This window comes from Brachypodium distachyon, chromosome 4 (assembly GCF_000005505.3).
Source record: "Brachypodium distachyon strain Bd21 chromosome 4, Brachypodium_distachyon_v3.0, whole genome shotgun sequence".
Taxonomy (NCBI): Eukaryota; Viridiplantae; Streptophyta; class Magnoliopsida; order Poales; family Poaceae; genus Brachypodium; species Brachypodium distachyon.
In genome coordinates this window covers 23,831,303-23,848,944 of record NC_016134.3, presented here as the reverse complement: position 1 = coordinate 23,848,944, position 17,642 = coordinate 23,831,303, and the positions used below count along the sequence as shown (strand labels likewise).

Below are 17,642 nucleotides of genomic sequence, written 5' to 3'. Positions count from 1 at the left end.
TTTAATTTTAGAAACATATTTATATATACAGAATATGCATCTTGGAGACAGTTATGTCTGAACCATCCCATATGTCCCTGGAGTAAATTAGAGAAGCAAAATATGGACAAGGTAAACGGAAGATTCCTTTTGTTGTCTTATCTGTCACATCTTATTTTATTCCCTTTATTACCAAATTTATTTTCTATTATGTTCAAAAGATCTAGGTATTCAAATGGTTCATCAAAAATTAGCAAATATTTATACAATGTCATCGTCCATGTATGTGTCCGATACACACCATATATTTATTGTATAGCTAAAGCACGTATGGTCGATAAGAAAAAAGAGAAACGAGCTAGGATATCACACAATAAAGTAAAAATACTCTGTCAATAGACCTCATGACCAAATATGACTAACAATATGAGTTTTAACCTCTCTGCTGTTTTAACATCACATAAAAACTAGTAAGTATCCTACAATGCGAACTTTAAGTATATGTTCTGATTTAGTATGACCACATACAGATGACACATATCGTCATTAATATGGTTATTTTGGAACTAGCATAAAAATTGTTTGCCCCCAGATTAAACACGATTAAATGTTTGCAAGCAGTGGATATTCCATTTAGCATAACATTTTTTGTGGCTATATAATCATATTCTTTCCAATGCATAATATGAATCACAAATACTTGCAGGTGATGTGAGGGTCACCATGCTAGTTAACATAAAATCAACATACTCACGATGTTCAAAGCACATCGTGAAGATTCTTAAGGGAAAACAATTAAACAGTACAATATTTTTGAGCGAAGAATTAACAATTCAGTATTTGTACCCAAACAATATCCATTACACATAAATTGAAAAGGTAGTATCATAAAGCAGAACTATAAGACAAATTGGTGAGGTCAGACCATGTCAAGGATATCGGTTTTGAAAGATTTACCCAACCGAAATTTGAGCTTCAGGATAGGCCATTCGCCTAACAGCTTAGTGAGAACCGGCAATAGAGCTACCAGAAGGCAAATCATAATAGCCAACCATTGGAGATGAGCAGCCAGTACGGTGTATAATCCTGTTGCAAAAGCAATTGTTGTCGCCGTGTATGCAAACCACATGAGCCTCTTTGTAAATGATCTGTAATAAATCAAGAACTCAAGATCTTCCCATCTTGCTATGATACATATGAAGGCAACAGCAAGTGAGGAGCACATCGCTAAGGTGTCAGAGATAAGGAACGCCTGGAACGCAAACTTCCTTGCCATGATTGGTAGCCCCTGGCTTCCAGCATCACTGCTATATCCTCCAGGCAGGGTGAAAGCAGCAGCAAAGGTGATTGCTGCAACGAGGATTGCCACTATCGAAGTGTTGCTTGTGTATGTTTGGGTTAGTGATTTTGCATCTTTCCTTGATGCCTCAGTTACTTTTTCTTTGGTCTGTTCATGAACATTATACAGCACGGGTGCATTTCGAGGATCAGCTTTCAACATAAGCATGAACACTTCATTCTGCAAGAATTCAAATAGAGGTACATTAGTGAGCTCACAGTATAATAGTAAAGCTTACATATTCTACAATGTAAATAAGCGCTACTCATAGTAGTGCATTTGATGGACTTGAATAATCAACATGAATAATTCATATATCAAACACCATAAAGTTCGCTGCATTTTTGTCTTACCTTATCTTCGGACAGTAGAACCCACAGATATGTCTCTCATATGGACTTTTTTTGTGTCTCTTACATACCAAGTTCCCAACGATTCATTTTGGTGTAGTAACCTAGTAAGGCTGCTCCTACAAGTCAACTTGCCCTCTATTTACCCTCTGATCCCCCTCTAGTTCTTATTTGTATTTTGTTGATAGCTTCACATTACTTTCTCATCTCATCATAACACATCAACCCCACAGGCCAGCTTCCCCTAATCCCCTGTAGCACTTGATAGACATGCAAGTTAATGGGCAGTTCGGCATGGGATCGGCCTGTTACCCTTGGGTGGGACCTTGCTAAGCGTTTATGTACAGGCTAAGATAAAAGGCACCATAATTACAAATCTATAAATGGGCGATGAAGGGCCATTGCCAGTGGCATGAAACTGCCCCACCATCCCTGCTCTCCTAGATGAAGGTTAAAGAGGCCTTGGTAGACCTCAAAGACCTTCGAAGGCGGCTGCATAGGTCTCTCCATTTGAGTTACTCATCTTAGTTCGGGTTAGCTGCAACTATTTTATGAACATGTTAATAATAACTTGAATTTGCAAAATATAGCACTACAAGGTTTCAATTTTATTTTCTACTTACTTCAAAACAGTATATTTTTTGCGTATGCAACATACCAGCTGCACATTTCTGAGTTACATCCTCTAAAAAAAAGTTTCTATGATGAATGATGGATAATTATGCAAATAGATGTTTGTATCTTGGACGAAAGGGGAGAACCGCAGTAAAGTATGCATATCTTGTTTGCAACCGTTTTATGGACAAATATATTGATATCATACATACCCAGTTCAAAGTTTTGGCACGATTCATGGCGTTGGCTAATTCCCAAGCTGCTGGATTACCATAGTTATCACGCATCGTTATGTCTATATCCTTTTGAGACAGTAAAGCAGCAACAATTTTAGGATTGCACTTCCTAACTGCATAATGTAGAGCAGTTTTTCCATTGCCATCTCGCATGTTAATGAGTTTGCGAAGTTGTGGTACCCTCAGGATAAATTCAACAAACTGCGTACGACCTGAGGATATAGCTTGATGAAGACATGTCGAACCATCACTGTTGCAATAGGGAGCATCTGGACAATGCTTAAGAAGCTCTCGAGCAGCATCAACATGACCTCGAAACGCGGCAGACATGAGGAGAGGACCATTATCATCGCTTACATCATAACCTAAAGAAGAATCATGTTCCAATAATACTCGCAGCACATCAATCTTGTCCAAAAGTATAGCTGGTACCATTGGATTAAACCAATCTGTACCTTCTTTTCTGGCCATCCCAGGACGGGTCTGCATAATTTTCGTGGCAATAACTGAAAACAAATCAAGAACTGACGATTAACAGAAAAGTAATGATAGACTTCTCGAACATCTAATAAGTTGAGGATTAGCAATGATGCTCGATAATATGACAGCATCGATCAATTACAGGCTTAGATACTACTACAGTGAAAAATCATGATGGTAGTGCTGTACATACATACTATTGTACTGTCTAGATCTCACCTGAATTTCCGTTTCTTGCGGCAGCATGCAGAGCATTGTAGCGACAGTGTCCATCATGAGCAGAATCAGGAATTTCCAACAGTTTCTCGAAAACATCTGTAAAATCTCTCATTGCTGCGTCGAACATTGGTGACTCATTGCAATTGTTCACACCTTGCGAAAGGGCTGGCAAGGTCTTTGTAGCCGCTACGAATGGCATGGTGCAGTACATTACATCCACCCTTGTCTTGTTGCAAGATTGCATGCCTCAATCCCAGTTCTTCACAGCGTCTGAGTAAAACCAAAGCCAAAGAGGCATGGCCACTTGCCACGGAAGTGATAAGTGGCGTCTCTCTGTCAAAGTTGACCTCTGAGAGGAGTGAGTGATTTAGCGCCAACACATCCTTGCAAAATCCTTCATGACCATGAACAGAGGATATGTGTAGGCAGGTGTTTCCCTGAGGTGTTGTTCTGAGAAGCACGCTTGCGTTTGATGAAGCCATCTCCTTCATTGATTTGGAATCGCCCAACATGGCAGCATCCAGGAGCCGCCTGTCCATCTTTTGCTGTGCTAAACCTGATGTACTTGCTGCCATCTATCTTCCCGGTTCACTGGAGAAAAAAAGGCTGGTATTATATACTTGACATTGATAGGGCTTTGTTTTTTCTTTTGTTTTAGAGATAATGGTCACCCTTGTATTCGAGATCATGCAAGAATATTCCAGCTGGGTGGGCTTTTTGCATGGGAACAGTGTCGCATCCTTTTTGACGAATTAGGTAATAGAAACATAAAACAGTATTGCTTCTAGCCAGTGTTACAAAACTGAAGGAAAAACATAGAAACAATGGCGTGGTGTCAAACTAAACCAATGAATCCTTGGATCTCTTGTGATAATTTCCTATGTAACTTTAGTTGTGCAGGAACAGTTTTTCCATAGCAAAAAGACATAGGCTAGTCGTAGCTTATACTGAACCATCAATACAATAGTTCGATGAACCAACATGACAAGAGCACACAAGCGACAGAACAAGAGCACAGAGAGACAATGGAACGGTGCTCAAATTAGAACAGAAAGCAGGTTCCTAGTCTCATTCCCACCAGCAAAGCCCATGACACCGTCCACACAGGTGTTAGCGGCAAGGTAGATCAAATGGGCAGCCACTGATTTCGATTAAGAGCACTAAGAAATCTAAACTAGAAAGCTTTTCTAGGCAAGGCGATTGAAATAACCAGAGCAAAATTGTACTAGGATGCAAGAGAACTCTCTGAAAATCACACCGATAGTTAGAGAAACGAGCAGATTACCGCAAATTGGGAACGAACTTGGTGGAATTGTGCGCACCTTTCCGGAAGAGCTCCCGTCAAGAACTTAATGAAGTTCAAAGTCTTCTCTCATTGATTGGAGCCCAATGTGATTAGTTCCCGTGCCATTTAATTATTGTGACTTGACCTGACTTGCTCCAAACAACAAAGACAAAGTCCTGGCCTCAACGTCTTTTTCTATATTCTGTATCAGAATTGCAACGTCCCTATAAGATGGTGTGAAATGCTGAAATCTCAACAGTAACATACTGTATCAAATACCTGGGGTAGTAGGCCAATTACCAAAACGCTTATCGGTTTGACAGTTTTGCCCTTATCTTCTACCTCCCTCCTCTTCATCTCTTCTCTAGCCATGGCACGCATCTGATTCCCGACCACCCCTACCGGCGGCCGGCGGAAGCGGCGACGGGACTAGGATTTGCAGCGCGGATGGAGGAGGGGACGGCTTGCCGGCTGCGGCCACTCGGGACCCCCGACGGCGAAGAGGTCGGCCTCGTCGAGTCGTCGACCCCTTGGGGCGCTCACGCCTCACGGGCCATAGCGTGGAGCCACAGTAGGGAGGGCGGAGCCAGGATTTCAGAGATGGGTATGCAAATCTTTTTTTCTCCGACAACGAACAAGTCGATGAGAGAGAGCGTGCACCAATGCACTGACAATAGTGGTCTTAATTGAGTTCTGGTTCAATTTATCGGATACATTCATATCTACGTTGAGTTGTGGCACTATGTGTAGTCACATGATTGAATGGCTAAACACATAAATTAAATAATCATGATTAAAATTGCCTTCAGTATAGTGAGAGTGTCAAGAACTTGGAGATATTTAGTTACATCACATCGGTGAGCCATGCGTATAAATATAGTTGGCATTGAAAAAGAGGCTGACATTATACTAGTACCATATAAAAATAAAAACAAAGAAATACAAATGCATATTACTCATACACATGTATGCTAAGTAGCAAAGTAGTAACAAACTTTTTGCAAAGTCTGGCTATGCATTGCATACCCAGTCATTGCCTGGCTCCGCCAGGAGGGCATGATGCGTCGAAGAGCACACTACTGCTAGGCTAGCGAAGCCGTGCTTAGTATTGAGAGCCGTTGGATCAAAAATCGACCAGCAAGATCAGATAAACCCTGTAGCGGAAAACAAATGTTTGCTGTGGTTCTATAACTTGGTTAGGAATGTTATCGTAGTTATTATTCGTGTTATGTGGAGGCGTGAATCGACAAAAAAAAACATATTTCTAAATGTTCAGTAAAAAATAACCCTACTACTGTACAAGATCTTAGTCAAACCAGACTTTTTTTGCTCGATGCCACCTAATTTATAGCGTTAAATATGACTAGGTTAGCACTTGGTACCACCATATAACCTGACATTGAAAAAAGTTGACACTGCGAACACAGGATGCTGAGCCAGAAAGGATAGATGAGCTTATTAGCAAACTAGACATGCCGTGTGATGAGTGAGTTTACTGGGGAATCTCCCAATAAACTAGCATGTCTTTTTTGATGGTTTCGTTGTTTTCAAGTGGTAATCTCCAATGGTGTTTGCCACTGGCGCACTGGAGATAGATAGCAATGAATCATCTCAAATTTGACGAATGCACCAGTACATGCTATCTCCAGGGGTAATAACTGACTGACATTTGATACCACCACAGTTCCACTGAAACTGAAAAAAACAGGGATATATAGGATAGGATCAACATATGTCTACATGTGAGCCAAACAATGTACATTTCCAATGAGCTAAAAGAACTTACATAAAAGCGGCTCCACAAAAAATTGATGAAGTCACACCATGTCAAGGAGATCAGACTTGAAAGTTTGACCCAGCCGATATCTGAGTTTCCACACAGGCCATTCACCTAGCAGCTTGGTAAGAACAGGCAATAACACTGGCACACAACAAAGTGCAATAGCTAGCCACTGAAGTCGAGGGGCTAGCACGGTGTATAAGCCAGTTGAAAATGCAGTGGTTGTTGCCATGTACGCAAACCACATGAGTTTCTTTGTAAATGATCTGTAAAATCAAGAACTCAAGATCCTCCCACCTTGCAATGATGCATATGAAGGCAACAGCAAGCGAGGAGCACATTGCTAACGTGTCAGAGATCAAGAACGCCTGAAATGCAACCTTTCTTGCCATGATGGGAAGTCCCTCGCTACCGGTGGCGCTGCTGTATCCTCCAGGCAGGGTGAAAGCAGCTGCGAAGGTGATTGTGGCAATCAGAATAGCCACTAACGACGTGTTACTTGTGTATGTCTGAGTCAATGACTTTGCGTCCTTCCTTGATAGATTAGTTATCTCTTCCTTGGTTTGCTTGTGAAGATTATAAAAAACAGTTGCATTTCTGGGGTCAGCTTTTAATACAAGCATGGACACTTCATTCTGCATGAATTCAAACAAAGTTAAAAATGAAGAGTGCAATCTGTAATAATAAGTCCCCTCTGTTCTACTATGTGAATAACTCAAAAGCATATTACCGCAGTTAACTAAGAAAATATGAACACGAAATAAACACGTCCTTATTGAAAGTTGACAAATGAGTGTTAGGGAATATGTTATGACATCATATAAGCAACATGAATAACTTAGCTCAAATAAAGAGATCACCAAGATTTAAATGAAAATCTAATACTCATGGAATTTGTCACTTACCTTTCTACAAGAAAGTTTGAAGTATTTTTAAATATAATGGTAGGGCAAGCCTCCCAGCCTCTAGTCATATGATGCATGGGGCCAAAATTTTATAATGAAGGACCACCAGAGCATCAACTCAGCACAAATCGTCTTAAAAAATAAAATGAAAAACAACAATAAACAAATTGTTTGGTTTCTAGTGAGTTGCGCACTAGGTTGTTTGGTTTGTTGCAAAAATAAAGGGTACACAGATGCGAAAGGTTATATACTGTTAGGGGGAAAGGTGCACCATCATCACCATCACTAACTCCTGTTTATATAATAATAATAATAATAATAATAATAATAATAATAATAATATAACTATTACAGATACAGATGTGCAGTTGTGTGGGAGTATTCGTCTTTTTGTATTTAGCAATGGTTACTAAAATATTAAAAAGAAATAAGAGAGCAGAGTTTTTAGTTTAAAATCATTTTCAGTTCCCTTACAAGTGGTCCCCAGTAATTGACTGCCGAAGCTAAGCACGCAACCTTATGTATTGCAACCTCTGAAGTTAGTTTCTATGCTTCAGCATCAATGATTCTATGACTAGTTACTTGCATCATGAACGAAAGCGGTGTGATATAGTAAATATTTGTGTCATAATATTAGTAACTATTTTTGGACACGTACCCAGTTTAAAGTCTTGGCAAGATCTGTAGCATTCCCTAATTCCCATTCTGCTGAGTTTCCGAGGTTGTCTTCTACTGTTACGTCTATATCCATGTGAGACAGTAAAGCAGCAACAATTTTAGGATTGCACTTCCGGACTGCATGATGTAGAGCAGTTTTTCCTTGGTTGTCTCGCATGTTAACAAGTTTTCGAAGTTGTGGTGCCCTCAGGATGAATTCAACAAATTCTGTACGATTGAACCATACAGCTTCATGAAGACATGTCCAGCCATCTTCTTTGCCATGAGGAGTATCTGGACAATGGTTAAGAAGCTCTCGAGCAACACCGACATGACCACGAAATGCGGCAAACTGAAGCAGAGAAATACCTTCTTTGCTTAGTTCATACCCTAAAGACAAATCGTGTTCCAACAACACACGTAGCACATCGATCTTGTCCCACAGCACAGCCAAGATTATTGGAGTACTCCCATCCGTATCTTCTCTGGCCATCCCAGGACGTGTCTCCATAATTTTTTTAGCAATGACTAGAAACAAATGAAGATATAAACATTATTAACAGCCATGAGATGATGATAGTCTGGGATGTAGAACACACGTAATAAACTGAGGATTAGTTATGTGGCGACATATCTGGTGAAAACCACCATTCAGTTTGCACTGAATGTGTGTTTTCATTGGATATGTTGCCTAGTTATGTTGCACAATAATACTAGAACATTAGTTAGGATCTAGACAATCCTAAATTTAAAATCCTAATGACAATTTGTACTAACTTGTATTGTACCCCATAGATCTCACCTGGATTTCCATTTCTCACAGCAGCATACAGAGCATTGTTGCCAAGGTGCCCCGAATGAGCAGAATCCGGAATCTCCAATAGTTTCTCGAAAATTTCTTGAAACTCTCTCATGGCCGCGATGAACATTGGTGACTCACTGTATTTGTTCACACCTTGCGACAAGGCAGGCTCTGCTTCTATCAACTCCAATGCAAGATCCTTGTGGCCGCAGCGAATGGCATAGTGCAGTGCATTACATCCATGTTTGTCCTGTTGCAGTGTTACCTGCCTCAATCCTAGTACACGGCAGCGCCCGAGTAAAAAAGAAGCCAAAGAGGCATGGGCACGTGTAACTGCTATGATAAGTGGTGTCTCCCCATCAAGGTTGACTTCCGAGAGGAGAGACTGGTTTAGCGCCAACACGTCCTTGCAAAATTCCTCATGGCCATGAGCACAGGATATGTGGAAGCAGGTGTTCCCCTGTGATGTTTTTCCAAGCAGGATGCTTGGATTATTTGAAGCCATATCCTTCATTGACATGGCATCACCATGTGTAGCTGCTTTCAGGAGGTGCATGTCCATCAATGTTCCTCCTGATGAACTAGTGCTAACTGTGCCAGCTAACATCTGTTACAAATGTGAATAATCCCATATATAACATTAATATCTTCACAGATTTATAAAAAACAGAAAACACTAGTAATTTCTGAGTCTATATAAATGACAAAAAACCAGTGCAATTATTGAACTTTTTTACAGTTCAATATTAGGAAAAACAGGTATATACAGTATAATTGTTGGATGAAGACAAGCATATATAACTATCTATCAAAGATAAATGTTATAGCATCAATATCTGCAATTGTACATGGTTCCTGACTAGAAAAAACAATCGATGGAATAACCCAAATTACAGAATGAACTAACTTGAATTGCCCGTGAATCAAAAGTTGAAAGAAACAAGGGAGGTGAAACCAGAAGACTACTAAGAAACCATGATATTATAACTTGTGTCTGCCTAGTGCCTATTGCTCCGTGACCTCAGAACCATAGCAAATTTTAGTGCCAGAAAAAAGACATCTGCCTGGTCATTTCGAATAAATACACGGACTATACTGTACTTGGAGGGGTATTACAATTAGCTGTTGGGGAGGTGGACTGCGGTACCTAAAAGAGGAGCGGAGCGAGGCGGAGGTCCTCAGGTCGGGGTCTTTGGGGGCGATACCGGCTCCAGGCGGTCGCGGTGTCGGAATGCGCGGTGCGCGGCCAGCAAGGGCTAGCGGGGGCGGAGCTCGAGTAAAGAGGCACCCGCGCTCCATCTCCGTGCAGAGGCTAGGGCCGAGCCCGGGGCGCCCTCTCCGTGCAGACTGCAGACGAGGCTGCTGCGAGGGTGAGCTGAGAGCCTGAGACGCGACGTGCCATGTTTGCGAGCGACCAAATTTCCCCCAATCTCCCCTTCTCAAAAGAAAAGAAAAAAAGTTGAATCCTCGATCTCCCAAATTTCCCCTCGAAAATACGAGTAAATGGTTCTGAGAAGATTGTCGCGACGGCAATTTTTCAGAAAACCCCTCGTATTTGTATGTTATCAACCCGCGTTCACGGAACAAGTCACTCGCCTCTGGCACGAGCACTCCCCCCACACGGCTGCCCTCTCTCTCTTTGCTCCGATTGGAACTCCCAAAGCAATCGCCGCCCCGCTCCCCTCGCCTCACCTCCGTGGCCCCTTCCCCTCTCGTCTCGTCACCTTTCCTCCTCTCCTTCTGTCCCATGTTCGTTGCGCTTCCTTCCACGACAAACTCGATTTTCTTGTCCAAGACTGCTACGAATCGCCAGATCCGGCGTCGCCGAGGGCTTATCCGGTGGCTGCGAGGCCGAAACCGGCGGATCCGTGGGCTGCGAGTCCAGAAGCCGTGGATCAGGTGGCAGCTTCGGCGGCTGCATCCCGCCGCCGCGTCCGGGCGACCACGAGCTGTGCTACGTCGGCGGCGAGGTACCAGCTCCCGCAGGACGACCTCGACGCGCTCGTCTATGTCTCCTCCTCCAACGTCGACAGCCTCATGGACGAGCTCGACCGCTGAAGCCTCCTCCGCGGGTGCTTTCAAGTACGTTCGTCCTGGATTTGGAAGTGGGGTCGTGGGGGTTGCAAGAGGGGACCTGGAGGCAGCTGGATCTGGACCTGGAGCTGCAGAAGGTGGTCTGGACATGGAAGCTGGAGGTGAGAGGCGATCTGGAGCCTGGAGGTGAGAGGCGACCAGGGGCGGACGCTGGAGGTTAGAGGCGAGCGTGGAGGAGACCGTGCAATTAGACACAAGGATGTTTTGTTCATTTTTTATTGTACAAGGGTTTTTTTTTTAAACTGACATTGTATAGAATGTCATGACAATCTTTTCGAAACGGAGGGAGTACTAGTCCTACGGTCTACGTCTTTTTTCTCCTACAAGAGTCATGCGGTCTACGGTCTACAACAGAACGGTCGTATAAACACTCTGTGAAAGACGGTTTGGCCAATAGAGCCGCGCGCTCATCAGCAACAAACCAGTTTTCTATGGAAAAAAAGTCACGGACCCAAAAAGAAAAGAACACGGAGTACATTACCTGAGCGATGTGGATAAGGAATGCCGCGCTGATCAATCTGGCCGCAGACTCCGGTCAAGCTTGGGGGGGTCTGCGAGGGAGATCGGAGCGCTTGAGGAACAACTAGCAAAGCGTGGACGAGGAGAAAGTGCCGAAGTGAGTGTGAGTCCAGTCGATAGGAGGCTGGGGAGGTGAGACTGACTGGCAGTAGGAGGGAGGGCAACGGCTAGGGAAAGAGCAAGGAAGGAGAGCAAAGCAAAAGTGAGTCCAGTCGATAGGACAAAAACAAAAGTTTCATCAAAGAAACGCGAAAAACATGTACAGAGTATTGAATTGAAGTTGATAGCACAAGGTGTCCTGGTGACTGGTGGGCATCTACGTTTTGCCCTATGATTCCCGGCGACGCAGTCACGCAGATCTCCTGAAACTGCCGCTCGCGGCTCGCAAAAGAAACAAAAATTTCGCCAAACTCGATTTCATATGCTCTCTGTTTCATGGTACATGTGATCAATCAGCGTATGCCCAAAGCAAAATGACAGTGAATTATTTTGTAGACACAATACAGCCGTAAATGATCACATACACACATTAACTGAAAATCTATGCAGAGGCAGGAGATATTCCCTCCTTTTTGAAAAAGAAAAAAAACTGAAAATCTAAAAGAGAGTTAATGAAAAATGACAATGCACAAATCTTAGTATAAAGAGAGAATTCCATATTGCCACTCAAATTTTGCTCTTATGTACAAAATGCCACTCAGAATTTTCTGGTTCCAAATTTGCCACTCAAAATTTGCATGGATACAAATATACCACTACCGCTAGTTGACCGTCAAGTAAGAGATGAAAAGACAATTTTACTCCTAGATAATATGCTGATTTTTTTCTTTAGAGGTAAATGAACTGTCAGTCTATTAACTTGGCGTGTATGTGCAGATTAGTCAACTTACAGAATGATAAATTCGAGTGTTACAACTTGACACGTACGAGCGGGGTCAAAAATACGAATTCGTATGTTTCGACAATTCGACTTATTTACAAATAACACCCTAAATTATATATGGGAGGAGGTAAATTGCAAAATCATGACGAAAAAAGAGGTTTTCCTTCCTTCCTCCAAATCCCTAGCCCGAGGCATCCCAGGCTCGTCATGGCTGCACTGTGCTGCGTGTAGTTCACTACTTAGTGCAAGCGAGTCCTTCTCCCACGTCTAACCTCGCTGCCTACCTCTTGGCGCTCCTCCCGCGCCTCCTGAAGCTCCTCCGCAGCGTCGCGTCAACTGGTATCTCATCACCGCGATGCTCTCGCACGGAACGGAGATGCAGGGGAGGCTATGAAGGAAGGGATCCGAGTGTGGAGGCATTGCCGCCGGAGGTGGGGAAGATGAGCGGCGCGCGGCCTCTCGAGCGTGCGGGGCGTCCAGGAGATGCGCGGCGGCGCATGCCTGTGCGCGCGCTGTAGTTGTGGACGGCTTCATGCCGGAATTGGAGAAGGGCGACAACTACGGTGGGGAGAGACAGAAGGGAGAGAGAGTTTTAGGGAGAGGAAGGGGAGAAAAGGAGATGGGGGAAGATGGGGCGTTGGGGGGGGGGGGGGGAGAAAGCCAAGAGGAATGGATAAGAAGGGAGGGGGCAGCAAGGGACGGGAAGAGTGTCGGCTGTTGGCCATGGACGGGACGGAGGCAGGTCGGGGGCGACGTGGGGATGACGCTGTGCACAATGGGGAAGACGACGGGCAAGGCCCGCTTGGCAGAGAAAGAAACACCGGCCACCTGCGTTGGAACCTCAAGAAGAAGTCGTTACGGCACGTATTTCTGGAGATGCTCACGGTCGGGTTTCGATGGCTTGGCGGTGGGAGCGATGACGAGCCCGCTGTGGCCACGGATGGCCTAGTGTTTGAGGATGTGGTGAAAAGGATGTTCTATGTTGAGACCAGACGAGGAGGGGTTATTTGTAAACATTGCATTGCCGCATGTCCGCGTGGTCATTCACGTAAGCGTTCAAACCTACAGATTCGTAGTTTTGCTCATATATGCCAAGTTGTAATACTAGAATTTAGCATTTCGCAAGTACGGTGACTAATCAGCATATACGTGCGCTAAGTTAATAGACCGGCTGTGCATTCTGTTCTTTTCATTACAACAACTAGTCAAATGTCCGTGCTCTGCTACGGAATTAATAATTTGTGTTATGCATGAGTTGTTTAAATATGTGTAGCTCATGTTTTTAAAATTTCCGATAAATAAAATTATGTCAAAATATTATTTTAGAAAAATACAATTATCTTGAAAATCATGAAAACCAATCAATCATCTGTCGAAAGATCGTGATACGCATAAATATGATTCCGTAGCCATTGGTAGTTTTGTTGGAGTAGAGTGGCCACGACAACTCAGATCTTTGCTAGTGTAAAAAAATACAACACACGGGGCACACGTCGGCAGGACGCTTGCTTGCCTCTTCCGCAGAGGGACGCCGCCGGCCGTGCACCGCAAGGCGGCAATCGGGAACTGCCGTCTGCCCTCCGCCGGCAAGGGGACAATTGCTTGCGCAATGGATTGGTGCCACGTAGTGCCACCACTGCCTGGGTCCGCCACTCGGTAAGCCATCTCCAATCTTTCAAGCCTGCCGATTGAGATTTTCCTTTTTGCGGGGAAAGCCAGGGATTGACAATTGAGATTGAGATCATGCAAGTTTCGGGGCTGATGCACAGGGGCAGCGACCCTCGATGCGGTAGACATCACAACCTGTTCATCCTGCATACAATAGCACTGGCGGCGTGCTCCGTGTTTACACCGCGCGCGGCTGCCTATTCATCAAGATCTATGGCAGATGTGATGGAAACAACCTCTGGGCTCTGGTCATCTGCATACTCCAGAGTAAGCATCAGAACAGCTTTCTCCTATAATGGACGCTGTTTTTAGTCCTCCCACTTTGACCTTCCTCACCCCAAGCTCTTCTTATTTCAGCCGAATAAGTTATTCCTTAGAATAGCAGATCATAATGAGATATCCTTCGAGTTCATCACATTGTCCTGTGATGGTAATCTTTTTGACGTGAGAAATTTTAAGGGACAAGAAAGCTCCAGGTTTGTTCAGTGCACTTGCCCGACACATGTTTGTTGAAATGCCTATGTGAGAACAGAGTTCTTTTCTTCCAAGGAATTAAAATGTTACTGACGACGATTTTGGAGATCCTAAAGTAATGATATTGGCCAAGAAAAATAGATTATATGCTCCTTTTTTCTTTTTGTTGTAACATGATTTTCCGTTCATATGTTGTTAGCTCCATGGTAATTCAAGTTCCGTCGGGAAGGTCAAGTCAGATGGAGTGTTTTGTATTCACTACTATGGAGAACTTCAATGGGTTCCATCCAAACTAGAGAAAGGCTTTTGTTTATAAGTAAATTTCGTATCATCAATCTCATATAGGAAGCCCTCAAGTTTGCATTTATATGTCAGTTTTATCGAAAATGTAGATCAATGCACGCATGAGGATGAGCTGTTGATGTGACTTTCTAGTCCACGGTTAAGATCACACATGCCATGATTTTGAACTTCAATTAATAAATTCTTGGGCACCCAAAAATTACTCCATGCATTTTGGCATCGACTTACAGTTCACACAGCATATCTGTATCTAGCCTATGCAGAAATGTGTGGTGATTCTTTAGGAAAATAAAATGCACAAAATGGTCCTGCCATAGTTTCATCACTAGTTCTAAGATCAACCTGATGACCAACATCTCCAATGCCATTATGCGCCATCAGCGACCAGACCAAGGTGAGGAGCTCCCCTCCTCTGCCTAGCTGCTGGGCGTGCAGCTCCACCGGACATTTGCCGGCTGCGTAAAGCAGCAGCCTCATCCACATATCTTGAATCTCCGCCAGTGTCTCGCGCCACGGCCCAGGTTCCTCCTGTTCTTTCAGGCATTCCTCGTAGCCGAACTCCAGCTTATCTTCCACCAGGTGATAGGCAGTGTCCAGGACATCTTCCTTGCTGCTGCCCTTCTTGCTGATCTTCTCGTAGAATTCTGCTATTGTGTCCTCTGCGGTGCCACTTAGAGGCATCATGGAAGGCTGCACAACCAGTAAGTACACCATGTAGTTGGATATCTTTCTGCATATATCCATGGTAGTAGATAATGTCTCAGCATCGATGCCGATAATCTCATTGCGTGGGCATTTCTGTAAGTGCAATTCTGTGTATGTATGCAAGATGATGATGTTATCGCCGAAAGAATTAGCTGTGGAGTTCAATGTGGCGTTGATGATCGGGCGAAGATTCACCCAGTGTTGCTCCTGCATAATCCTTGTAAACTCTTCTCGAGCAAGGCGACCGACCCACGTCACCACACTGCCCATAACGTCCTTGCTCACATTGACATTCTTTGTGTTTCGTAGCTTTCTGATGAAAGTAAGCTTCTTTTCAACTGCATTTGACATCTTTCTGACGATTGTAAGTTGTTTTGATGAAGCTGTCGGTTGATCCAGGCCCATGCACGAGCTCAAGAAGTTGTACTGCCCCATGGAGTTTGATCACAGTGATCTCTTCTCCGGCCAACCGATGCTACTTGAGAGAAGAAGCCATGAAACACGTGCAAGCCTGTCGCATTTTCGAGCCTTGAAAAAAGCCCAAGTCCACGGAGACACCATAATCAGAATGAAAGCACAAACTTCAAGACCAAAGCCGCCGATGAATAACACATATGTGATCGAGACATCGGCTCTATTGTATTCATGTTTGCTGTTTCCAACCAGGAAGAGCACAAAGGAAGCAATCAGGGAGACCTGGCTGATGCACCGGAGCACGACACCGATCCTTGTGCGAAGCACCATGGCCTTGGTGTACAGATCATCATACATCATGGCAAGCTCAACCTCCAGCAACTTGGCCACTTGGTCAAGGGGCCTGTCCCCTCGGAACCTGAAGACCTCACGCTCTTTCATGTGGGAGATGGTGCGCCCTGAGAAGAGATCCCGGATGCTAACTATGGATCCTAGAACATAACATATGGTACCAGCATAGCTGTTCTTATCAACCTCCACATTCAGCTTTGGCAATACAGGCAAACTCGTTTCCTTGAGGCCGTCTCGGCTGCCGCACTTGAGTGCCCATGTCCTCTCTCCGTACTTGATGATTCCAGCGAGGAACACGAGGATGGCCGGAGCTAGAAGCCGTGGATTAACTCCACCTATCGACTTCCAAAATGCGTATAAGGCCAAGCAGACTTGGATGGTCAGGTTCAGTAGGTGCCTCAGCCACAGGTTGTTGTCCTCTATGGAGAAAGCGGTGACGGTGTCCTGCCCGCCGAGATGGATGAGGAGGAAAGGCGCCCAGAAGAATGCCAGCGTGTGGCTGCGAGTGCCCCCGGTGGATGCATCTGATTCTTTTGTCTGGTGGCATCCAACCAATGTCGTGGCATTCTCGTCTTGCTGGGATATGAGACCGAGGGTGTACACGGCCACCATGTCTGCCCCAACATAAGCTAGCCAGATGAGAAGCCTGAGCAGGGCGTTGGCGCTGTACCGCCTGATGCTGCCGCTGAAGAAGAGGAAGATCTGCAAGGTGAAGCTGGCGAGCACCACCAGCTGGATTTGCCACTGCTTCCATATTTCTAACAAGATCTCTGCTGTGATGGTCATGCCTCGTTTAGTTTTTCCTTTTGATATGCTTTTACTCTGATGACCTGCTGTAAGTAATAACAGGAATGCTAGTATGTCATTGTACAGTAGATGGCCTTTCTCCCATACAACAATATATACCAGCTTGAACAATTTAGAAACTAAATGATGGTGAAAAGAAAGAAAACAAAGTGCATACATCCATTCTTATTTTGAACCGGGATGTACAATTTTTATTCTTGTAACAGTACTTTCAAGTAAATAAAAAAACTTAAAGTCTAAATGTAAATGTTCTTATAACTCTGCGAAGTCTACTTTTAGTCTCTCCAATGTTGCATGAGTATAGATTTGGTCATTCAAAATTGACCTCCGCCTGTCAGAACCATACATATTTCTATCCATAGTCCACTGCGTGACGTTTTTGGATGACTTAACGGTGTTTTGTACATTTGGTAGACGAGTAGATATTAGTAACAGTTTCACGTTTTGGACTGCATGAGACAGGAGCGCTAGATGCAGAGCTATAATATTAGTACTTGATACTAATGATAGGTCATTTCCTGGAATTGTAGGATCCTAGGATCATATCAGGAATTTAGGTAGCCAAAAGGCGCACAACGCTATAAATAAGTAGGTTAGCAGAAGTCACGCTTTCTCCTTAGTTTCCTGCTGGCCGGAGTGCAGAAGCCAGGAATCCTTCCTTTCTGAAAAGCCATTTTGCGTGCTAGTGAAGATACACATTAATTTTTATTGTTTTTGTCAAGAGCACGTCCAATTTTAAGTTGCACCATAAGTGTTGGTCGAGTGTGATCCATTAGA

The 17,642-nt window shown here is 44.0% G+C and overlaps 2 pseudogenes; both read right to left on the bottom strand.

Moving 5' to 3' along the window:
* Positions 1-715: 715 nt before the first annotated feature.
* Positions 716-5,490, bottom strand: LOC100842384 (annotated as a pseudogene).
* Positions 5,491-5,748: 258 nt separating this feature from the next.
* LOC100842075 lies at positions 5,749-10,097 on the bottom strand (annotated as a pseudogene).
* Between the last annotated feature and the right edge of the window lie 7,545 nt (positions 10,098-17,642).